This window comes from Coenobita brevimanus, chromosome 90 (assembly GCF_032717465.1).
Source record: "Coenobita brevimanus isolate Jiangsu-jjx chromosome 90, ASM3271746v2, whole genome shotgun sequence".
NCBI classification, from domain to species: Eukaryota; Metazoa; Arthropoda; class Malacostraca; order Decapoda; family Coenobitidae; genus Coenobita; species Coenobita brevimanus.
This window is the reverse complement of record NC_137043.1, coordinates 14,094,243-14,118,652: the sequence shown is the minus strand read 5'-3', so window position 1 is coordinate 14,118,652 and position 24,410 is coordinate 14,094,243. Positions and strand designations below refer to the sequence as shown.

The 24,410-nt window shown below is 42.4% G+C and overlaps 1 pseudogene; it reads right to left on the bottom strand.

The window, feature by feature from the left end:
• Positions 1-461: 461 nt before the first annotated feature.
• Positions 462-24,410, bottom strand: part of LOC145411603 (uncharacterized) — an 87,048-nt pseudogene continuing 63,099 nt past the window's right edge.

The following is a 24,410-nucleotide window of genomic DNA, read 5'->3' as shown; positions in this document are numbered from 1 at the left end:
GGGGAAAGAAAAGAGAGGATGACGAAAACCAAGAGGGGAGGTAAGAAAGCAGGAGGAGAGGAAGAGAAAAATAAAGAGGGAGGGGAGGGAGAGAAGTGGAAAGTGTGAGACGGAGGGAGAGAAGTGGAAAGTGTGAGACGGAGGAAGCAGAAGAAAGGGATGGACAGACACAGACAGAGGGACAGAAACACTTTATCACCAGAGCTCTATTATATTTATCATTATTATTTTTTTTAATAGCAGGAAGGACAAGTAAAGGGAAGTGCAGAATATGTCTTCACTTCTCCCTGCAAAAACAAATCCAAGTCACGACAGAGAATTGATTGTAAATAAGTTATAGAATCCCATCTTCGGACAATATGGGATCGGGATAAGGGATTACGACACAGACAGAAACCGAAACACCGAGACAGGCATCGAAACACGCTGATTCTTGGAAATCGAGAAAAAGACTCCGTACCCTAGACGAGACCGAGACACCTAGACCCAATGCATCGAGACCCGAAGCACCGAGACCCGAAGCACCGAGACCCGAAGTGACGAGACCCGAGGCACCCGGACCCGAAGTGGCGAGACCAAAAGCACCGAGATCGAAAGTGGCGAGACCCGAAGCACCGAGACCCGAAGTGGCTAGCTCGAGGCACCAAGACTCGAGACAGAGACTGAGACAAAATTACTTCCTACCAGTCGTCCTAAACAATGAAGGGAAAGCCTGAAGAACAAGAAGCTTACGATCTGGTGTGTGGCGAGGAAGAGGAAGAGAAAGAGGAAGAAATGGGGGCAAGAAGAGATTGAGAGGGGAAAAGAAGATAGTCGGTGGAGAGGATACTTAGTGTGAGTGAGAGGGGGAAAGATGATGGGAGGTGAGGAAAAAGAAAAGGAGAGGTTAGTCAGGGGTAGAGGAAGAGGAAAAGAGAAAAGAAGGGAGGGAGAGAAATAGAGGGACATGGAAGAAGAGGAGGAGGAGGAGGAGGGAGAGAATGAATGAGTGAGAGAAAGTGAGAGCGAGTGAGAGTAATAGAGTGAGACTGAAACAGAGACTGAAAGTGCGATTGAGAGAATGAGTGAAATTGAGAGGGTGAAAGTGAAACTGTGAGTGAGAGAGCGTGGGAGTGAGAGTAAGAGTGAGTGAATGATGAGTAAGAATGACAGTGAGACTGAAAGAGAGAGAGAGAGAGAGAGAGAGAGAGACAGACAGACAGACAGACAGAATTAGTGAGAGTAAGAATGAGACTGAGAATGGGAGTGAGAATGAAAGTGAGTGACAAAGAGAGAGAGGCTGAGTGAGAATGAGATTCAGAGTGAGAAGGAGAGAGAGCGAGAGAGTCGGGAAGAGGAGGAAGTGACTCTAGTTGTTTTCTGACCTAAATACTGTTATCAAGAACATAAAATATATACTGGACACAGTTTTTTTGGTTACACACACACACACACACACACACACACACACACACACACACACACACACACACACACACACACACACACCCAAACCCACAACCACCCACCCATCCACCCACCCACAGACACCCACACCCACACCCACACACACAGATAGACAGACAGACCATGTGCATGTGTATACTATGTGTATTTGTGCATATGTACGTGTTTCTATGTCTTTGTATGTATGTATGGATGTGCCTGTGACTTTCTGTACGTTTGTGTGTTAGTTTGAGTAAGCTACGTGTATGTGTTACCATATATGTTCTTGTGGGGCTTACGTTTGTGTGTGTGTGTGTGTGTGCACATGAGCATGTGTGTGTGTGGGGGGGAGGGGATATGCAAATGCATGCGTGGGCCTGTGTACACGTACGAGTGTGCGTGTGTATGCTCTTTTGTTTGCATGGGGTGTTTGTGTGTGTGCCTGCATACCCTTTTGTGTGTGTTCATGAGTGTGTGTGGCTGCATACCCTTTTGTGGGTGTGCATGAGTGTGTGTGGCTGCATACCCTTTTGTGTGTGTGCATGAGTGTGTGTGGCTGCATACCCTTTTGTGTGTGTGCATGAGTGTGTATGTGCCAGCATACCCTTTTGTGTGTGTGCATCAGTGTGTATATGCCAGCATACCCTTTTGTGTGTGTGCATCAGTGTGTGTGTGCCTGCATACCCTTTTGTGTGTGTGCATCAGTGTATGTGTCTGCATGTGCTAATGTTGATGACGATGAGCGTGTAATGAATCACATACCCATCTCTAACTAGAAAAAACCGTTCCCTGAAGCCTAATAATCCTTTACGTGAAACTGATGTCGCTTACATATTCACGTGTCACTTATTTTGCACTAATACCCACTATCCATAATGAATACATGCTTCGGCTGTATCTTTTAGTGCTGGTGTGATGGTATTAGCGAGGGCATTGTTATTACACTACGGTATGATAACGTCCTTTTCATAGTGGTCTTGTTACTTCCAACTATTGCATTTAGTTCAGGAGAGACTTCATGAACTGGGGAGTTAGGTATGGCCTTCATTACCTCTTCAGTACGAAAAAAAATAATCATTATTGTTTTCAGCTGTCGGCAAAGAGTTGGCGGTTGCATTTATCTTTCAGTGAGGAAAGGACACTTCTAAGCGAAAAAATGCAGCAAAATCAAGAAAAACAAGTAGCACTGCTAGAGTATAATACCTGTGTGCCCACCATTTTGTTTAAGGTCAAGCATTCGACTTTGCACTGTGCCCTTGACCGTTTACTAACTGGTCTCAAAACCAAATCCCTTCATCCTTGTTTAACACTGAGCCCTCCTGAACCCTGAGTTTAGTTTAAACCAGATGAAAACTGTCAGTCGTCTTTGCCATGTGACCTTCACATCTGACTTTTCTCTGTGGCCGAGTCATTTAACTGGTTGTTTTAAAATCGAATTCCTTATATTATTGTCTTAGCCTAAACCTTTCCACAAAGCTTAGTCTAAATTGGTTTAAAACTTTACGCTAACCTCGACCCTTGATCTTTGATCTATTGTTTTCGAGAAGTATAGGAAACCCCCTGGCTGATCCTCGTCGTCCATCCAAGTTTTGTCGAACTAATCCAAAAGTGTTTTATTTTGTTCACACAGACACACGAATCCAAGCCTGACCTTCCCTTGAGACCTTAAACTTCGACTGATTGTTCCCAAAGCAAATAATTTCCTTTTTGCCTTACCCTCAGTCCGTCCACAGTGTTTGGTTTACATCAGATGATAACTGTTTGTGTTGACTTTGCCATCTGACCTTGGCCTATGATCCTTTGTATTCCAAGATTACGGGTCAAACCCTTTACAGACTGTCAACCCGTCTTCCAAGTGTTGTCCAAATAAAAGCATAAATGATATTTTGTTTGGCCATGTGGAGAGGATGGAGGGTCAAAGACTGACCAAGAGAGTGTATGTGAGTGAGGTGGAGGGGGAAAAAGGGAGGGGGAGGCCGAGGATGAGGTGGAGAGATGGGGTGGAGAGGTATATGAGAGAGGGGGGTGTGAGTTGGGAGCAGGGGAGTGAAATGGCGGGGGACAGGGCGACTTGGAGGCGATTTGTTTGTGGCCACCCCAAACGGGATTGAGGCGTCTGGCAATAGATAGATAGATAGATATTTTGTTTACATAAAGACAAACGAGTTTTGACCACCTTGTGATCTTGACCTTTAGTGAAACTTTTTAAATATTGGTTTATGCTCAGCTCTTCCAGGTTTGGTCTAAAGAAACAAAGAAAAATGCATACCCTGTCCTTGTCATGTAATCTTTGACTAAGGCACATTGATCTTGTCCTTTTTACCTTTTGTTCTCAAACAACAGATCAACCCTTTGGTTAACCTTCAACCCAGTGTTTATCATTCGATGGAAATTTGGGTTATTTTGTTCACACTCATACCCCCCATCCCTTCACACACACACACACACACACACACACACACACACACACACACACACACACACACACACACATGCGCCCGCGTCTCCTTCAAGTAAAATATAATATCTGCTTTCACTTAATGGGGGGAATGAAAATGGTTATGATTTCCGTTGTCGTCAGTGGGAAGAAAAAGAAAAAAAGAAACACTAACTGCGAATCCAATTTTACCACTGTCGGAACGTAGGAACCCGAGAGTAGCTATAGCTATTCGAGACAGTTAAGATAAGCGTAGTAGGCCGGCATACCCCCACCCCTTGTAGAGTTTTATGTGAGAAAAACCTAGGGTCACCTCAAGGAGCTGAACCGTAGCGCTTAAGCCATAACCATTTCATACCATAGACGTTCATCACCAGACCACCAGGCTTTGGATTAATGCCAATCAAATGCACGAGAGTCAGTAAAGCATTAATATTTTTTTTTACCCAAATCAAAATCAATGAATGGATGAGAAATAGGGGCGTGGAAGAAGTTGAGAAGCAGAAGAGAGTGTAATATGTAGAAAGAAAAAGAGAGGTGAAAAGATTAGTAAGAGAGAATAAGAAGAGAGTGGATAAGGAATTTGGAAGGAATTTGAGTGTAAAGTGGAGGGACTAAGAAAATGTTCTGGAAGGAGGTGAAAAGAGTAAGACAGGGTGGAGGTGAAGTTAGCAGGGGAGTGAAATATAAATATGGTAGAGTACTAGTGGAGAAGGGAGAAAAAATGAGCAGATGGAGAGAACACTTTAAGGAATTGCTGAACATAGAGGATGGAAGTAATGCGAGTATAAGTGGGTGGGGAATGGCTGGGAGAAGGAAGGGGGGTGAGAAGACAGGAAGAAATCAGTAGGATAGAAGTTGTGGAAGCAATGAAGAAAGTTAAATCGCGGAAAGCCCCAGGAATTGATGGAGTGTGTGGTGAAATGCTGAAGCATGGGGGAGAGATAGTAGTAGAATGGATGTGGAAGATGTGCAGATTGGCCTGGGAGGAAGGTAGAGTCCCGGAGGATTGGAAGTCAGGTGTAATTATTCCTTTGTACAAAGGAAAAGGGGAAAGAGAAGTGTGTGGTAATCTTAGGGGCATTTGTCTTCTTAGTATAATAGGAAAAGTGTATGGTAGGATACTTATTGACAGAGTTAGAGAAAGAACAGAGAAATTAGTTGGACAAGAACATGGAGGCTTTAGGAAGGGAAGAGGTTGTGTAGATCAGATATTCATTCGTAGATCTTTAGTGGAAAAGTTTCTAGAGAAAGGAAAGAAGTTGTATGCGGCTTTCATGGATTTGGAGAAAGCATATGACAGAGTGGATAGATAAGGATTGTGGAAAGTATTAAGAATATATGGAGTAGATGGGAAGTTGTTGAATGCTGTGAAGAGTATGTACGATGGTGCGAAGGCTGCAGTGCGTGTGGATGGTGAACTAAGTGAATTTTTCTCTTTGAAAGTTGGGTTGAAACAGGGATGTGTCATGTCGCCATGGTTCTTCAGTCTGTACATGGTTGGGGTAATAAAAGAGGTACAAGGTAGGGTAGTGGATGTTGGAGTGGCCCTGGTGAGAGAGGATAGTGTTTGGAAACTCCCTGTACTGTTGTTTGCAGATGATACTGTGTTGTTGAGTGAAGACGAAGGGAAGCTGCAAGGCTTGGTGGATGAGTTTGGGAGAGTGTGTAAGAAACGGAATCTAAAGGTGAATGTAGGGAAGAGTAAAGTGATGGTCTTTGAAAGAGGTGAAGTCAGTGACTGTACAGCAAGGTTGGGCGGTGAGGAATTGGAAAATGTGAGTACGTTTAAGTACTTGGGTAGTGTGATAAGTAAGGATGGAGGTTTGGAGGGTGAAGTGCTTGAAAGAGTACAGCAGAGAAGAAAGGTTGCTGATTCTTTGAAAGCAGTGATAAGAAACAGGGAAGTGAGCATGGAAGTGAAAAAGTTACTACATGACAGTATTGTGATACCAACTCTAACGGATGGAAGTGAAGCTTGGACGTTGTTGGAAGGACACAAGTCAGGATTGAGAGCAGTGGAAATGAGTTATTTAAGAGGAGCCTGTGGAGTCAAAAGGAGAGACAGGCTGACGAATGAGGATATAAAGGAGCGTTGTGGTGTGGATATGGATGTGATAGGAAGCGTTATGAGGAACACACTGAGGTGGTTTGGCGATGTGGAGAGGATGGTGGGTGAAAGACTGACGAAGAGAGTGTATGTGAGTGAGGTGGAGGGGGGAAGAGGGAGGGGGAGGCCGAGGATGAGATGGAGGGATGGGGTGGAGAGGTATATGAGAGAGGGGGGGTGTGTGAGTTGGGAGCAGGGCAGTGAAATGGCGGGGGACAGGGCGACTTGGAGGCGATTTGTTTGTGGCCACCCCAAACGGGATTGAGGCGTCTGGCAATAGATAGATAGAAAACCCTAGTCAGAAATATGACCTGTAACAATCAAGCCTACATTCAGGTCCTCATGAATTTGTACACTCACTGAACACGAACACAGGGGAAACAAACTATCCTTGAATCAAACCCACCCGAGACCCGAACTCGGGCTTTTTCCAGGTGAAGGATCAATGTGCTACCCACTAACACCACTGGCTCCCCAGATGTCGCCAGATGGTTAGTGAAGATTTATAAGTCTTCGGAAGCAGGATGGGATTATTTTAGACCCCTTCTACCACTGAGGGAGATGCAGCGTGTGTGTGTGTGTGTGTGTGTGTGTGTGTGTGTTTTGCGAGGAAGAAGGAACCAAGGGCCGCGAGCCCGCAGTTATTGTTCCTTCCAAGAGAAAAACAAAATACAAGAGAGAACCAAATTCAAGATCCAATCATTTCGAGTTGCATGGACACACTGCGTTTGAAAGACTGGAGATCATAGGAAGCAGGAAATACAGACAGAGGGAGACAGTTCCAGAGTTGACCTGTTGCATAAATGAAGGACCGGGAGTAACGGTCAACTCTTGCATTAGAGAGTTGGACAGAAAAGGGATGAGAGTTTGCTGCTAGACGGGTGCTACGCGCCCGTCGTAGAGGTGGAGGAATGCATGCAGACAGTTCAGAGGAGCAGTGACCATTGAAGTAGCGATAGAAAAGAGATAAAGATGGAACAGTGTGACGAAGAGACAGGTTGAAGGGAGTCAGTAAGAGGAGGAGAGTTAATTAGACGAAAAGCCTTTGACTCCACCTTATTGAGAAGAGCTGTATGTGGGGAGCCTCCCCACACATGAGAGTTGTACTCCACACAGGGGCAGATAAAACCCCTGTGTAGAGTCAGGAATTGTGCTGGGGTAAAGAAGGAACGGAGTCGGCTTAGCGCACCTAATCTCTTGGAAGCAGATTTTACAAGAGATGTAATATGATCTTTCCAAGATTTGTCCCGTGTAAATGAAACCGCAAGCATGTTCAAGGATGATGCAGGATTAAGCTGAATATTATTAAACATTAGTGGGTACACCTGTGGAAGATTTTGTGTGTGTGTGTGTGTGTGTGTGTGTGTGTGTGTGTATTGTGTCTGTCCTGTCTGTCAGTCTCTTTGTTCAGTTCGTCTGTCTCGGCTGTCTGTCTTGTTTGTCTTGTCTGTTTTTCTATATCCTGTCTGTATTTCTATTTATTCTGTCTCTGCGTCATTTGTCTATCTTTTCTGTCTGTCCTTAGTCTTTCCTTTCTGTCTGTCAGTATCTCTTTCTGTCTGTCCGTATCTCTTTCTGTCCGTCCTGTCTGTCTGTCTTTCTGTCATTACCCTGTCCGTCTGTCTCTGTCCTGTCTGTCTGTCTGTCTGTCAGTCAGTCTGTGTCTGCCTGTCTGTCTGTCATTCAGTGTTAGCCTGTCTCTCTCCTGTCTGTCTGTTTGCCCGTGTCTATCTGTCCTGTCTGTCTGTGTCCTATCGATACTGTCTTTCTGTCTGTATCCTTCCAGTCCTGCCTATCTATCCAGTCTGTCCTGTCATTTGTGTCCTGTCTGTCTGTCTGACTGTGTCTTCCTGTCTCTCTGTCTGACTGTCTATCTGTCTGACTGTCTATCTGTCTGTCTGTCTGTCTGTCTGTCCTGTCAGTCGGTCTGTGCCTTGTCTGTCTGCCTGTCTTTGTCTTCTCCGTCTGTTTGTTTGTTTGTTTGTCTGTCGTGTCTGTCTGTCTGTCGTCTGTCTGTTTGTCATGTTTGTCTGTCTGTCTGTCTTTCTGTCAAGTCTGCCGCGTCTGTCTGTCTGCCGTGTCCGTCTATCTGTCGAGTATGTCTGTCTGCCTGTCTGTCTTGTTTCTGTCTGTCAGTCACTGGGTACCTGTCGTCTGTTTGTCTTTCATATCTGTCTATCTGTTGTGTCTGTATATTGTCGTGTCTGTGTTTATCTTTCGTGTCTGTCTTGTGTCTGTCGTCTGTCTGTCTGTCGTGTCCGTCTTTGTCATATCTGTCTGTCTGTCGTGTGACTGTCTGTCCTGTTGTGTGTCTTGTCTCTGTCTTGTCGTTTCTGTCCTGTCTGTCTGTCTGTGGGTCTGTGTGTCTGTCCTGTCTGTCGGTCCAGTCTGTCTGTTCTATCTGTCTGGTGTGCCTGTCTTTCTGTCTGTCTGTCTGTCTGATTTTGCCTTAACCCCTCTAGGCTATATGCCTTAACCCCTCTAGGCTATATGATGGATTTGAATGAAACTTCCCAGGTGAGTTAGTTTGGTCTTGCATTCTATACAGTTTTCCAACCATGGTTTTCCTGGGGGTCAGCCCATCTCCAAGACATATAAGGATACACAGTAGTGCTAAGAAGGCGGATATCGCTTTGATGCCTTAGTACATATTGTTGATTGGACTCTCGTCCCCTACTATTGCTGGTACTCCTCCTCCTCCACCTACTCCTTCTCCCCCTTCTCCTCCTCCTCCTCCTCCTCCTCCTCCTCCTACTCCTCCTCCTCCTACTACTACTACTGCTACAACTACTTCTACTACTGCTATTACTACTACTACTACTACTACAACAACAACAATAACAACACCAACTCTGGAACTGTCTCCCTCTGTCTGTATTTCCTGCTTCCTATGATCTCCAGTGTTTCAAACGCAGTGTGTCCAGGCATCTCGAAATGATCGGATCTTGAATTTGGCTCTCTTATATTTTGTTTTTTCTTTTGGAAAGAACAGTTTTGCAGGCTCGTTGCCTTTGGTTCGTTCTTCCTCACATAATAAAAAAAAAAAAAAATAGAGACCCCCCCCCAGTGGGGAAATCACACCAGCCGCGAGCCGATACATAATCTAGAGTGACTCGGAATATGACCCTGACCTTGACCTACTTTCACCAATTTCGAACTCGTCCGAGAATTTCATCCCAACTACACACCTGTAACATTTTTTGATAATATCTTAAGCGTTTGCCAAGTTTTCGTCCTAATAGACACACAAACACACACAGAGACAGACTGACAAACTGAAAACAATACCAGCTTCGCTATCGCGGCTGGTAACAGCAACAACAACAACAACAACAACAACAACTGCTACTATTACTACTACTACTACTACTACTACTACTGCTACTGCTGCTGCTGCTGCTGCTACTACTACTAATACTAATACTACATCTACCACCTCCATTACTACTACTGCTAGTACTACTCCTACCACCGCCACCACGTCTACTACTAGCAGTACTAGGGTTGGGAAAGTATGACATAATAATGTGGAGGAATGCACATATGGTCAAAAGAGCGAATCCCATGCTGTGTCATGGAATAATCTGCTACTACTGACACTATTGCTAATACTACTAATAATACTGCTGTTTATACTACTAATAATACTGCTGTTTATACTACTGTTAATACTACTGCTACCATTACTGTTGTTCTTACTACTACTACCATTACTGTTGTCACTACTACTACCATTACTACTACTACTACTACTACTACGGTACTATTACTAGTGAGTGTATCATGGGGTGTCACTCCTTCACATACGCCACCATTGCGTTTATGTGACTTTTACATTGGGATACTTGCATCATTTATGGCGAGCTAATATTATTTTGTAATTCTTTCAAATCGGCATGAATATCGCAGGATTGGGTATGCAGTTTCCATGTTTTCTCTGAATGTACAGGAAGAAACTGCGTATGTTTTTTTTTTTTTTTTTTTTTTTTTTTTTTATGTGTCCGACTCTGGGCATAGGCTTCACAGCCTGCTATCAAGGCCCAGCAGTCCTCCTACATACCATACACCTCTACATGTGTCACCACTTCGGCGCTAACACCCACCGTCCATATTGAATACATGCTAGGGCTGTCTCATACAGGACTGGTGTATTGGTATTGGCGGGGGTATTTTTACGACATATCGGCGGGTCTTCTGGTAGATCAGTAAAGCCTGATTTAATGAAATTCAAATCCTTAAACTGTTCCCTGCCCCAGCCGGGATTCGAACCTGGGTCCGTTAGGACTACAGGCCACCTCTCTACCGATTAAGCCACCGCCTCTTATTGTTATATAATATATACATAGCATTATATTTCAGACAGATAAACAGACATAAGGAAAGACATTAACCAAATACAGCCTACTGAGGCAGCGTAGGATGAAGTTGCGGAGTTGCGGGCAGTGAGGTGGGTCTCCGTCGACCAACTATTGTGGGATTATTCAGATGAGTCATTGATCCTCTTGGGTAAACATTGACCATCTATTTGAAGCTGAGAGACACTGCACTAGGGGATGAGTTGCCCTCCCAAAATCATCACCAGCAACCCAGGTCGACAAGTAGAAAATTTGCATCGTGGTTCATCTCGCGAGGGATAAGAAGAATGTTCCCATCGCTGCAGGTGCCTCTACCCGGCCTGCAGGGTAATACAGTAACTCAAACTCACTTCTAAACCATTATGACAAGTGTATGAAGCCATGGCCTTTAGTTCCCAGCAGTAATGGAGCAAAAGACCACGACGGTGGTCAGACCTGCCACAGAGCATTGCGTGCCAAGAATCCCTAGCTATCACTACGAGTATGTCATCGCCACTCGAAGCAAAGCCTTGGGGTTTGCAGCGTCCTAAGTATTGCTCGTGTGATGAACTGGAATCTGAGAACTGGGGAACCGTAGGTCTTAGGTCAGGTGGTAATGTAAGGTGTTTGTCAAGGAAGTCAGATGCTCATAATGTAATATGGAGGTAAATACAATAAGGAATTTGGTGTGATTAATTGGTGGATAACCATATTTAAATTGCAATACACTGACAATAACAGACAGTTCTTTAGTATAAAAAAACGGTAGAATGCCAGGAAATAAAATGATAATGAGATGGAAAATACTGTTAATCCATGGTTATGCTTCACCCTCAGCACATGGTAAAGAAGACACTGAAAAATATTAATTATCGGAAGCTCTAAAAAAACAAAAGCACAAATCAGTAATCATTCGTCATGGGAGAATTTAGTGCAAAAGGAAACAAGAAAACTTTAGGTAAAAGTCTAGCATGACACTTGGGAATTCGTGTTCTATATGTGAGATGCAAAATGCAGAAGAAACAGTCTATTCGGTGATAACCAACTTATTAAAAAAAAACTAACATCGTACGAAATGGTCTGGGAAGGGACCACTGAGTAAGACACAGATGTCGTCCTCACTGACAAATGATATACCTGTTAACTGAATAATGTAACTACAGTGAGCAGAGTAAATGCAGAAAGCAGCCACAGAAGGGTGAGAGGTTGAGCAATACTACTCTCAGAGGAGAGAGGGAGAGCTTAATTAGTTTAGTTTTACGGTTGCCACCCAACACAGTTATTTTTTTTCCATGGTTGCAAGAACCCTGATCGCTTCCCATGCTCGAAGATCTTCAACAGTGCAACGAAGCAGCTAAGGAGAAAAAGGGAATCCTGGAATGGAATAGCTGAAACTAAAAAATATAATAATAACTGTACATGATTATCCTTTCCATTCTTAGTCGGACTTTGTTGTGCACTGAAGGAATGATATTAAATTAGAATCTGACCACCGAGGAAAAACACAACTACCGTCCACTATCAAAGACCAATTCTATGGACGCGTTCTCGCTGGCAAAGCATCGCCTCGAAAGCATATTAGCTCAATGATCCAAAGTACTGGAAATGATTACTGTCTCTGTTAAAGATTATCTGCCCTTAACACTAAAATTCCCCTAAACCAAAACATAATTGCCATAGCTTAATTAAGGCACTATCAATTACTTGTTACAAACGACGTTTTGAAATATATGCAAACTCTCTCTCTCTCTCTCTCTCTCTCTCTCTCTCTCTGTACGTGTTTGCTTTTGTGTTTCTTTTAGTGTTTGTGTGTTTTTGTGTTTGTTTTTGTTAGTGTGTGTGTGTGTGTGTGTAATGTATAGATGAGACATGTTATCCTTCCGTTATTCATGGACACTATTATATTACAATGCTTAGGAAGAATATGAATATGTTTACGATTCCACTCATAAAACGATGGAATCGATTACGATGACTTTTCAAAAGGTTTGTAATAAATTATAATTACAAAGTAGCCTACATTTTAGGAGAAAAAACAAGACATAATTGTCTTACCAAGCAGGGGTTTCATTGAGTAAAATGTGATATGAATATTACGTATAGTAAGAAGTACAAATTAGTACAAGTTATCAGTCTGTCAATGCGGTAAATGACATGACGGCATAACCTTACTCATCCTCCGCCTCCACCACTGGGGGTCCCATCATGCAAGGTCCAGGCAGCCACTTTTTCCAATCCAAAATATAATAGCAGGTCGCTAAATTTACTTTAAACTGAAATAAAATTCGATAACAGAGAATAAGCAGAATTTCCTTAATGGTATTCAAAACAATGCCAAAACTACAACGGTAAAGATGGCTATGTTTTCAAGCCAGCAGTATCTAGCAAGCAAGTAGTGCAAATGAACGTGATCAGTTCTCGTCTCTAGATCTCCCAACATCTGCTAGCTTTTGTCCAGGGTAACATTTTGTTTATACACCATTCATAGGAGCTTTTATGTAACTTTTATATTTGTCATACTCACAGCCTTAACATTGGTCTAACCGTCTTCTCCCCCAAATTTACCATTTTCTGTGAAAAGCTTAAACTTGAGCTTCGTAACTTGCGAGAACTCTGTAACGTAGAAATATTTATGATTGGGCCTACCTCTGCAGTGGTAAGCTAATCAATTACGATTTTCTAATATATATATATATATATATATATATATATATATATATATATATATATATATATATATATATATATATATATATGGGCCTGATGGGGTCCCTCCTGTTGTTCTCAAGAACTGTGCTTCTGTGCTTACACCCTGCCTAGGCAAACTCTTTCGCCTTTGTCTGTCAACTTGTACCTTTCCTTCTTGCTGGAAGTTTGCTCTCATTCAGCCAGTCCCAAAGAAGGGTGACCACTCCCAACCCTCCAACTATCGTCCAATTGCTTTAACGTCCTGTATTTCAAAAGTTTTCGAGTCAATTCTTAATAGAAAAATTTTAAGGCATCTTTCCTATCACAACCTTCTTTCCGATCGTCAGTATGGGTTCCGTCAGGGACGCTCCACTGGCGATCTTCTCACCTACCTTTCAGACTCCTGGTCATCCTCCTTTCGGGACTTTGGCGAAAGCTTTGCCATTGCACTTGACATCTCAAAGGCTTTCGATCGAGTCTGGCATAAATCTTTAATTTCCAAACTGCCCTCCTACGGTTTCTATCCTTCTATCTGTGCCTTCATCGCTAGCTTCCTTTCTGGTCGTTCTATAGCCGCTGTTGTAGACGGCCATCGTTCTTCTCCTAGATCTATCAACAGTGGTGTTCCTCAGGGCTCTGTCCTATCACCAACTCTCTTCCTTTTATTCATCAATGATCTTCTAAGCTGTACATCTAACCCTATCCACTCATACGCTGATGACTCCACCCTTCACCTTTCCATTCGGTTCCCGCAACGCCCATCTCAACAGTTACTTCAAGAAACAAGGGATGAGGCAATGGCACACCTAATGTCTGACTTGGCTCGTATCACTGACGGAGGTAAAATAATATGGTTGTCTTTAATGCATCTAAGACTCAGTTCTTACACCTATCAACCCGACAAAATCTTCCACAGGTATACCCATTAATGTTTAATAATATTCAGCTTAATCCTGCATCATCCTTGAACATGCTTGGGGTTTCATTTACTCGGGACTTATCTTGGAAAGACCATATTACATCTCTTGTAAAATCTGCTTCCAAGAGATTGGGTGTGCTAAGCCGACTCCGCTCTTTCTTGACCCCTGCACAATTGTTGACTCTATACAGAGGTTTTATCCGCCCCTGTGTGGAGTACAACTCTCATGTGTGGGGAGGCTCCCCACATGCAGCTCTTCTCAATAGGGTGGAGTCAAAGGCTTTTCGTCTCATTAACTCTCCTCCTCTTACTGACTCCCTTCAACCTCTGTCTCTTCGCCGCACTGTTGCATCTTTATCTCTTTTCTATCGCTACTTTAATGGTCACTGCTCCGCTGAACTGTCTGCTTGCATTCCTCCACCTCTACGACGGGCGCGTAGCACCCGTCTGGTAGCAAACTCTCATCCCTTTTCTGTCCAACTCTCTAATGCAAGAGTTAACCGTTACTCCCAGTCTTTCATTTATGCAACAAGTCAGCTCTGGAACTGTCTCCCTCTGTCTGTATTTCCTGCTGCCTATGATCTCCAGTCTTTCAAACGCAGTGTGTCCAGGCATCTCAAAATGATCGGATCTTGAATTTGGCTCTCTCTTGTATTTTGTTTTTCTCTTGGAGGGAACTGTTACTGCGGGCCATGGCCTTTGGTTCCTTCTTCCTCGCATTAAAAATATATATATATATATATATATATATATATATATATATATATATATATATATATATATATATATATATATATATATTGTGCAGACTTTAGGGTATAAATTTTACATCTTGGCCACAAGCCCTCATTATAAATAATAATTATTTTCTGCACCTCGTCCAAAATTTCCATAAGGCAGTTCTGTCCGTCCATTTTTTATTTGTTTTCCTTTAACATAGATTATTAATGGAGAGTATGGAAAGTGAAGTGGAGTTCAGCTCGCCGATTCCAGCTTCTTTATTAGGAGAATGTCGGCCGTATTGCGAAAAATTTGTGACTAACGGAAAGGCAAGACCCCCAGTAGTTAACGACAGTTCTGACGGAGTTAAAAGATACATTTTAGATAGTTAGTTGAAATGGATTCATGCCTATTGACTAATGTCATAAAGGCAGATAAGAATACAGGAGTGGGAAAGGGTGAGCACCATCCACTCATCTGAAATTCCTTCCAGACCTCCGTTCGTACTGTTGGGTGGACAAAGGTAGACAAACTACGTCTATCACTGTAGGTGTAGGAGAACCCAGTGGTGTAATGGTTAGCACATCCAGCCCACAAATGAACAATTCATAATCGTTTCCTGGTCCGGTTAGACTCTTGGACACTGCTTGTTTTCCCTGTATCGCTAGTTCCTACTCATCCACATTGGCTGTGGAACTGGATAAAAATCTAATTTTTAATTGTTGCATTCTAGGGGAAGATTATGAGAGTAAAAGTTTATCGAATGTCTTAATGACACTCTGGTAGTCGAGTGGCATTATACCTAAAAGCCTTCTCTTTTTCTGTGTAGGAGGGAGACAGTATTAGGGTTAGGCTGGAAAGGTTAAGCAGATCAATAAGGAGAGTGGGGGTGGTGGCTGTTGTTGCGGTAGTGGATAAATATGGTGGTGTTGGTAGAATGTGAGTTGCTGTTTATAGTAGTGATGATTCTTCTCATCACTTATGGTGGTTGTGGTGGTGGTTGTAGTTGTTCTTGTTTGTGGAGGGGTGATGGTGGTGGTGATTACTTTAGTTGTTCTTACTTCTTCCAGATTCCAATGACGTATAAACCTAGTTGACTCTTGCAGTCCAGTGACGCATTTTGTACTCTTCATTTCAGTGCTATGACGTACTTTGTAGTATACTCTTGCTAGCTCCAAACCACCGCAAATTGACTTAGCATCTACACACACAGAATTGCTATGGGAGAGTTGTCTGTCATGCTTGGTGTTTCCACCTCTACCAAGTGAATTTCTGGGGCAAGGAGTAACTGGCAACTCCTCTAGTGTTGGCGGGAGGTGGTGAAACACTCAGCACGTCAGTGCTTGCCTAGAAGCGAGGGTGGAAGTATATGTTCCCGTAGCTCCGAGCTTGCACCTCCCTGTTTTTTCGTATGCATTACTGTTTGCCCTGTTATTTTCTTAGAGTCGAGTTGCCATGCCTGGAAAGTACTGCTTAGGGGATAAGAGGGTCCGTATCATTGCATGGATGCAGAATAATGTCCCTATCAACACGATCAGTGAACGTACTGGACGAGCAAAGTCGACCATCATGAAAATTCTTTATGCAGCGAGCAGCCTGCCTCTTGAAGTCGTACCCGAGCACAAGCATGGCGGTGGAAAGAAGAGGACGACTTCCAGAGGTACAGATGCTCTTCTGAAGAGGGAAGTAATCAAGAATCCTCGACTGACAGCAGCAGAATCGAAGAGAATGGATCCCCTGCTGTTACATCTCAATTTGAACTATCCAACCTAAGTCTGCTAATACCAAGTCGGATCAATTTCCTTCTAAAACAGCTCCAAGCTTGCGCAGGGGGTGGAGCATCGGAGTGACGTCGACTGGCTCTGGCACGAAATCCCAGTGTTCAGTTGACTCCTGACCATGACGGTGAGTGTATGCTTGCTCCACTTATCAGACCATGACACATTTTCAGTCCGGAGAAGTGAGGGAAGGGACTGAAATGTGTGAGGGAAGGTGTTGGGGTGTGAGGGAACCTACTGCTATATTATAGGGTTAAATGAGTCCGCACTTCTTCCCCTTCTTCATTTTCCCTTATCATAAATGTTTAATTTGAGTCTGCCCTTTTATACATTTTCTGTCATTTAAGCCAGCTGACGTCACACAAGCCACGTCTCCCTGCGCACTGACGGAAAGTGAACCGACTTGGTATTAGTAGACTTAGTATCCAACACCGTATGCTGAAGGAGCCGGGTTTGCCAAGCTGCACCGCAGCCAAGAAACAGCTTCTCACTGACCGCCTGAAGAAGCAGTGCATTCAGTTTTTACCAAAAAGTATGCACACTGGACATCGGATGAGTGGAGAAAAGTTATGTTTTCCGATGAAAGCACATTTCAAGTGTTCCAGGTGCGTTCTGCCAAGGTTCATCGCCCTGCCTCCCGTAGTCAATATGACCCTGCTTACACGGTGCCGACTGTTAAGCACCCACAATCAGTAATGGTATGGGGGTGTTTCTCAGGTGAAATGGGAAGGGGAGGCCTCTACTTTCTTCCTAAGAACTTAATGATGAATGGTGGTCTGTACATTCAAGTTCTGAAAGATCATTTGTTAAACTTTTTTGCTATTCATGGGTGCGACTTTTTCATGCATGATTCAGCTCCATGTGACAAGTCAAGAAAGGTGACAAAATGGCTTCAGGATAATTGAATTGAGGTCCTCGACTGGCCTGGCAATAGTACGGATCTAAATCAGATAGAAAACTGCTGGGCAAAGATGAAGAAAATCATGGCAGAGAAGAAGACACCCAATCTGGACAACCTCAAGACTGAGCTGACAAATGTTTGGTGCAAAGAAATGTCCTTAGATTACTTTAGAGATCTAAGTGATTCCATGCCAAAAACGCACTCAACTAGTCCTGAAAAACAAGGGAAACACGATTTCATATTAATGAACTGCATTTCATGAACAAACATTGTGATATACTATGATTTCTGTGTTTTTTAATACCTTGTGGGGGGAGGTCCTAAGTCAGTTTGCGGTAGTTGTAACTCAGTTTTGAAGAGTTTTCGAATGACCGTGGTTACACACGGCCTTCATTAACATCTCACCAACTATACGTCTTTCCACAGTTGAACTAAATCATTTGGTGGTGTAATCGCAATTGAGAGGTTCCCTTTGTTAGGGTACACTTCAGACAAAGTAATTCGACTAGGGAAAGACTGTTAGACTGAGTTAGATCGGCTGTCTGGCTCCCACACACAGACAGGTAATCGATCTTCGCGCCGTAATCTAATCTCTCTGTCCTGTGCCTCGCTCAGCCTCTTCCATCTCCTCAGTAAGGCGGATCTTCCTCCCCTCGGCATTCTCAGCATTTCTTGATACTTATTACAGTGTTTTAAACGATGACATTTTACACCCTTGTACCCAGTAGTGCAGCGTTTAAACTGCATCAATCAGCACGTGCAGGTGAGGCTATGTGCTTGTGTATATATGTGAACAGTACGTTTTAAACAGTTTTAACATAATATGGACTGAACTTTATGAGAGGATTGAGACTCAAATAAGGAGCAATCAACTATATTTTCAGAAAAAAATTTCAAAGGTGAAGATTACAAAGCAAGGCCATCTTAAAATGTTAAATGAAAATCAGTCCTAATGGAAGGGCTGAAGGTCTGGCAATGACGAAATGGTTTGATTTTGAAAATAATTGGGCTATATTCATGGTCGCTAGCAAACGTCAAATATTCGGCCTTATAGCCCACTTTAAATATCTGAATCAAACTTAGTCATCAATCTGCCAGAAGTAATGTCATTTTGAAAATAAGTCAAAGGTTAAGTTCATAAGGGAAGGTCAACTCGAACAGCTTTAATCCGGTTTGGATTTGTTTGGTGGGAAAATTGAAATAATTCGGTTTGGGAGGACAGCCGGTTAGACTTGAAAGTCCAAAGCAAGATCAAAAGCCTAGCACTTAGATTGACTCCACGGTGCAGATGTTCTACTCTCCTAGTGCTTCATTTTTATTATTCTAATCTTGTTTTATACTGATAAATGTATTATCATAGCTTAGTCCATTAATTGGAATTAAGCACCAGTGAGTCATATTCAATCTCTTCTTTTTATTTGTTGTTGTACTATATATTAGTTGTACTTAGAAGTGACTGAAAATTTCTAAGGCAGCGTGGAAGTGGGTGGCAAAAGGCGTTTGTTTGTTTGTTTGTTTGTTTACAGATTTTCTGCACCTATAATGCAGGCCGGGCGATACATTAGCCCTGTCAGTGGGGAATGGGCTGATTAAAAAATAGTAAGGGCGGAAGACAGGGCCTGGGGATTGCCCAGCACACACGCCCTGTCTCCTGGCTGGCTTTGTGGTGTGTGTGGCAAAAAGCATATCATATTATGTATGTTTTGATACAGAGCTTCTGAAAAGAGCAGAATGATGATTCTGTCACATGTCTGTCAACTGAAGCACATATGTTCTTATAAATACTTACGACAGACTTGATACTCTCAAATATTAAAAGCAACCAACACTGATCTAGAAATTAAAGTTTAAGAAATCCTTCAGGCTGGATGGGCCACTCTTAAGTTGAACAATTCTGTCACCTGATGGAGAAAAACACTAAACTGGAAGATCACCATGGTAAAGAAGTTAATTAAATCACTTTCATAACCTCTTTCGATTAACGTAACATCGTTCTTTACTTCAACAAATGCTTCGCGGCCCTGCCCTGCCGTGCTGCTGTGAATTTGCTCCTGCAGGGGGCTCTTGGGCTTCACCCTCAATATCATTTGCATGGAGATACAATGGTTTCGTTTCAATCATGTTGTAAAGGAACAGAATGACTGAATATATAAGGAAGTTGTATACATAGCTGAATGTGCAACATAACACTGGGACAATGGTGCTAAATTTTATTTTTATATTTAAATTTCAAATACCGTATTTGTGTGCTAAAAAAAAATTACAGTTTTAAGGGTTTCATGTTTTCCCCCCCCTGCCCACCAGAACTTGTTTCAGATACACATGACCTGCTCAGAAACTGTGCGACTGCTTGCAATAGCTTTTGCTCCACTGAATGCAGAACTATATATCATTGCCAATTATATTCATTTTGTTGAACAAAACATGATACTGCGCAATATTTTAAATGTCCAAATGAGGGCCTTATTTCCAATCATGCTTCCCGCTGGTCAGAACCAGTGAATAGATGTTTCATGGCTGGACAACCATTATCGACGTTCCAAGAAATGGAAAGCCAATGGGGACACTTATTAGAGGGTAAAACTGCTTTTGAATATTTCAATCGACGAGAAACTGAAATGTGCCCATTTGCGACCTAGTGCAACCATCCTGCCTAGTTTCATCGCAATCTCTTTTTCCGATTCCGGCTGTGCTACATACACAAACAGACGACTACAATAATTTGATATATTGAGTGTTTCGGTACCCGTGTTATCATAATCTCTACAACCCTTAACACTTAAAAAAAAAAAATGTATATCCATTCTGTTCCCTTGTTACAGTATTCTTAGTATTCCCATCCCCTTCTTATAGTATGTTCAACATTCCTATGACCTTGTTACAATAGTTTCGTTAGTTTGTTACATTATTCCCAGCAATCCTATTTTTTTTAACGATATTTTTAATATTCGTTCACTCTTGATACAATGTTCTAAGCATTCCTGTATCCATTACAGAAACATTTTCAGAAGCTTCTATATACTTGCTGCAATACTCTTAGCATTCCTATACGCTTTTTACAAAATTCCCGGTATTCCTTTACCCTTAACAATATTTTCAGAATTCGTGTGCATTGTACATTGTTCAACATTCCACTGTCCTCGTTGCAACATTTTGCTCTTTCCTGTGCCTCTGTTTAACATTTACATTATTCCCATAGTGTTGTTACAATATTTTCAACTGTTTATATACTCTTTTCCACGATTATAATTAGCTCTTGTCCTCTCATCCTTTTTTTAAATTATTATTTCAGGATTTCTTGTCATCCTTTTCATTATTCCCAGATCTTTATAAAATTGTCCTCACCAACCCTACATTTTTATTAACTGCACTTCTGATACTGTATTTTTCATCCACAGATTCGTATGACATTGTATTCAGCATCCACAAATTCTCAAACTGCCATCAGCATCCCAAAATCCTCACATAATTGCATTCAGTATCAGAAGATAGTGGTAGGTGGTGGCGACCATCATCCACACACTTCATGTAGTGCTGCCTACTTCTTCCTTAGTCTTTATCATTCTTTTCCTGTGCAAGCCCTCCTCTCTTCCTATTTCTCCCATCTTTCCTCTCACTTCTTATTGCTTTTCTTTCCTTTACAGGTGACTTTACATTGAGTGATATGCCAAATGGTTTCCTGTAAGCCAAGAAACCATTTACAACGCTGGGTGGTAACCATATAACCAAACTATACGTGCTCCCTACGTGTCAACAAGTGGGTTGGTGGAGGGTTAGTGCCCCTCCCCGTAAAACAAATAACGCAAAGTCAAATGGCTATTCCTTGTGGGATTATGGCGTCTGGCAAAAGGTAGATAGATAGAAGATTCTTATAACACTGTACTCACCCATCCTAGATTAGTATACGATTTTCTTCAGCTTCCCTAGTTTCTGTTAGCAGCTTCTTTTTCCTTTTAGATTCATATAATGCAATCTTTAATCTCCTTAGATACTTAAAATTGTCCTTAGCATACCATGATTCGTGTAATTTTCGTCCTCGGCATTCCTAACCCTCTCTTAATGAGTTCTCAAACTCATTCTCAGCAATTCAAACCTTTCATTCATCGCTGGCAGCATCCTCATTTTCCTTGACCCTTATCTCAATATCCTCATTAAAAGGCTGCAAGGGTATTGCATGAAGGTGTGCCATTAATGATGTATGCGTGTGAGACTTTGGTAAGGCCTGGGTTTGAAAAGCTCAGAGTGCTGTGGAAATGACACCATTAGAGAATTTGTATCGGCTGCGAAGACTGCATTAGGAAGAGTTGCATAACTTATGTTTAGTAAAGACGTCTACTAAATGAAAAGGTACAAAAGAGGGTGATTAAATAGCATAACCTCGTAGCAAGAAAGGATAGAACTAAGGTGCCAAAGTGGAAATACGTGAATGAGCCTGAAAGTAGAAGGTGTGGTAGACCACGAGAAAGATGGAAGGGTAATGTAAGGAACATGAGTGTGTGAGAAGGCGAGGTATTATAGGTAAGCAAAGAAACTAACAATGTATCAAAATAAAATGATGAAATATATATCATGAAAATGCAGAGAAGAAACAGTTGCATTTTTTGATAGGAAGTTTCCAGAATGGTTTTCCTTAGGTGTTCATGAAAAGTAAAACATGCAGACAGTAATGCTCGTGAGGTTTAGACAGGACTTCAGGAGCATGGATGATGCGTGTATGGATGTACGACTCTTTTCACCAGAGAAGTTATTTGGAGGTTCTCCAAATTCTGTGTTTTTCTTTATTTCTGAATCCTTTGCTATCCCATCTCTTAACTGGGAATTAGGGCGGTATTATTAAAGCTAAGAGTGAGAAATTGTAGACGGCCCTCCCAGGTTTTACGATAATTTCGCTTGACGATAATTTCTTAAGTATATGGCGATAAAACACGCGAATAATTTGTGATGCCGAATTATGAGCTCAAATAACTGTAGCTGTACAATAAAGGACAGTCAGTAATTAGGGGCTTGCTCCCATCCACGCATAAGTTTTTCAGTATACGGTGGTAAAAGTTGACGATGATGATACTGATGATAATAAATTCAGCTTCGGTACGCTCATAAGTTCTGTAGATGTAGTTAGAGTAGACAAAAATTATCTGAGCAAGTAAAGGTAATATTCGTAGCAACTTGTCACAAAGTTAATATTCGGGTAACAAATACAAATATATGAAAACAGAATAATTCATGCGGAAGAGATAATTATTAATTATTTAAGGTTTGCTTTTTTATTGTGTGTGTGTGTGTGTGTGTGTGTGTGTGTGTGTGTGTGTGTGTGTGTGTGTGTGTGTGTGTACTTATGTACGAGTGAGTTTGTAAACGTGTTTACCTGTGTAAATGTGTTTGTATATGTATTTGCACGCGCGCGTGCGTGCGTGCGTGTGTGTGTGTGTGTGTGTGTGTGTGTGTGTGTGTGTGTGTATGTGTGTTTGTGTGTGTGTGTGTAAGATAATTCCACAGTGTATGTTGTTGCGTGAGTTGCCAACATATTGCCTCGTCGTTAAGAAAGCCAGGAATGTGTGTAGGACAAACTGGATGTGGAATGGGGACGGACATGACCTCTTTACACACACACACACACACACACACACACTCTCACACACACACACACACACACACACACACACACACACACACACACACACACACACACACACACACACACACACACATACATACATACACACACACGACCCCTTCAATACGAGTGTTAATTTATTCTTACTCCCGTCAGCCGAATTATGTAGCCTCAGGAAAATATGTCACTGTTAATGGTTAACTGAAGGCTGTATTCATTCTCTGCAGTTGACAAAGTCCCTCGACCGAAATACAATCGCCTCGAGATATCAATAACAGTATTGGTCGTAGCTGGAACTCCATGTTTTTCTCAACGCGAAGTAGGTGGACTGAAACGAAAGCTGTCATCTTCCCGCAGTCCACCATCCTCCTTTCCTGGGACTGAGAGGTAGATGAGGAAAGCTTGTATAGCCGGACAACTCCACTACCCGGTTTTATCGGTACCACCACATGAAGATTTCCCTCTTTAGTAACTAGGAATAATAAAATATAGAAGACGTTTTAACAGTGAAGGGTTACACTTAGCACTGCATTATGTTTTCATGTATGCAGTCTGTACTGTGATGCATTTATCGACTATGAATTAAACTCTAAGGATCATAGTCTATCTATCTATCTATATAACTACTGTAGGCTGCTTCCCCCAAGGAAAAGGAGGTAGCCGAGACAGGACGACACACTCCCCATTTACTCATTCATTCAAACACATTCAATCGCATCTTAGCCCCAGAGGGGAGAAGGGACAGATCCTCACCGCATCACACCACACAAGGATCAACTGCGCAGTGCAGTCAGTGACATCCACAGCAGGACCCGACAGCAGAGCTTGTTTACCTCTGCCACATCATAATAGACCCATCCCCTTACCCGCAACTGACCTGACTAGCTGATCAGACCAAATGCGGGAGAATATCCCCTCAGGGCTGTGTCATCATTTATTCATTCACAGTTTCTCTCCATTTATTTTTGTCACACACAGCCACTCTTCCTTGCTCAACAGACATGCCTCTCGCATCCAGCACTCTCTTCACACTGTCCATCTATCCTATTCGTGGTCTCCCTATCAGCCTTACACCTCTCACATCAGATCTAGTTATCTTTTTCACCAATCGCTCATTATCCATTCTCTCCATATGCCCAAACCATCGCAACACCCTCTGGTCAACTCTACCAGCCATCTCCCGAACAACTTCAGTTCTCCTTCGGACTTCATCATTTCGCACGCAATTCATACGCGTCACTCCACGCATACTCCTCAGACACCTCAACTCCATTACATTCAAACTTTTCCTCTCTGTTATGCCCATATTCCATGTTTCAGCCCCATATAACGCAGTCGGTACCACAACACCCTCATACAGCCTTCTCTTTACATCCATTCTAAGCGAACGACATCTAAACACTTTTTTCATTCCTCCCAGCATCTTACCTACTTCATTCATTCTAAACTTCACTTCTGCATCTATTCTTCCATCCACAGCAACA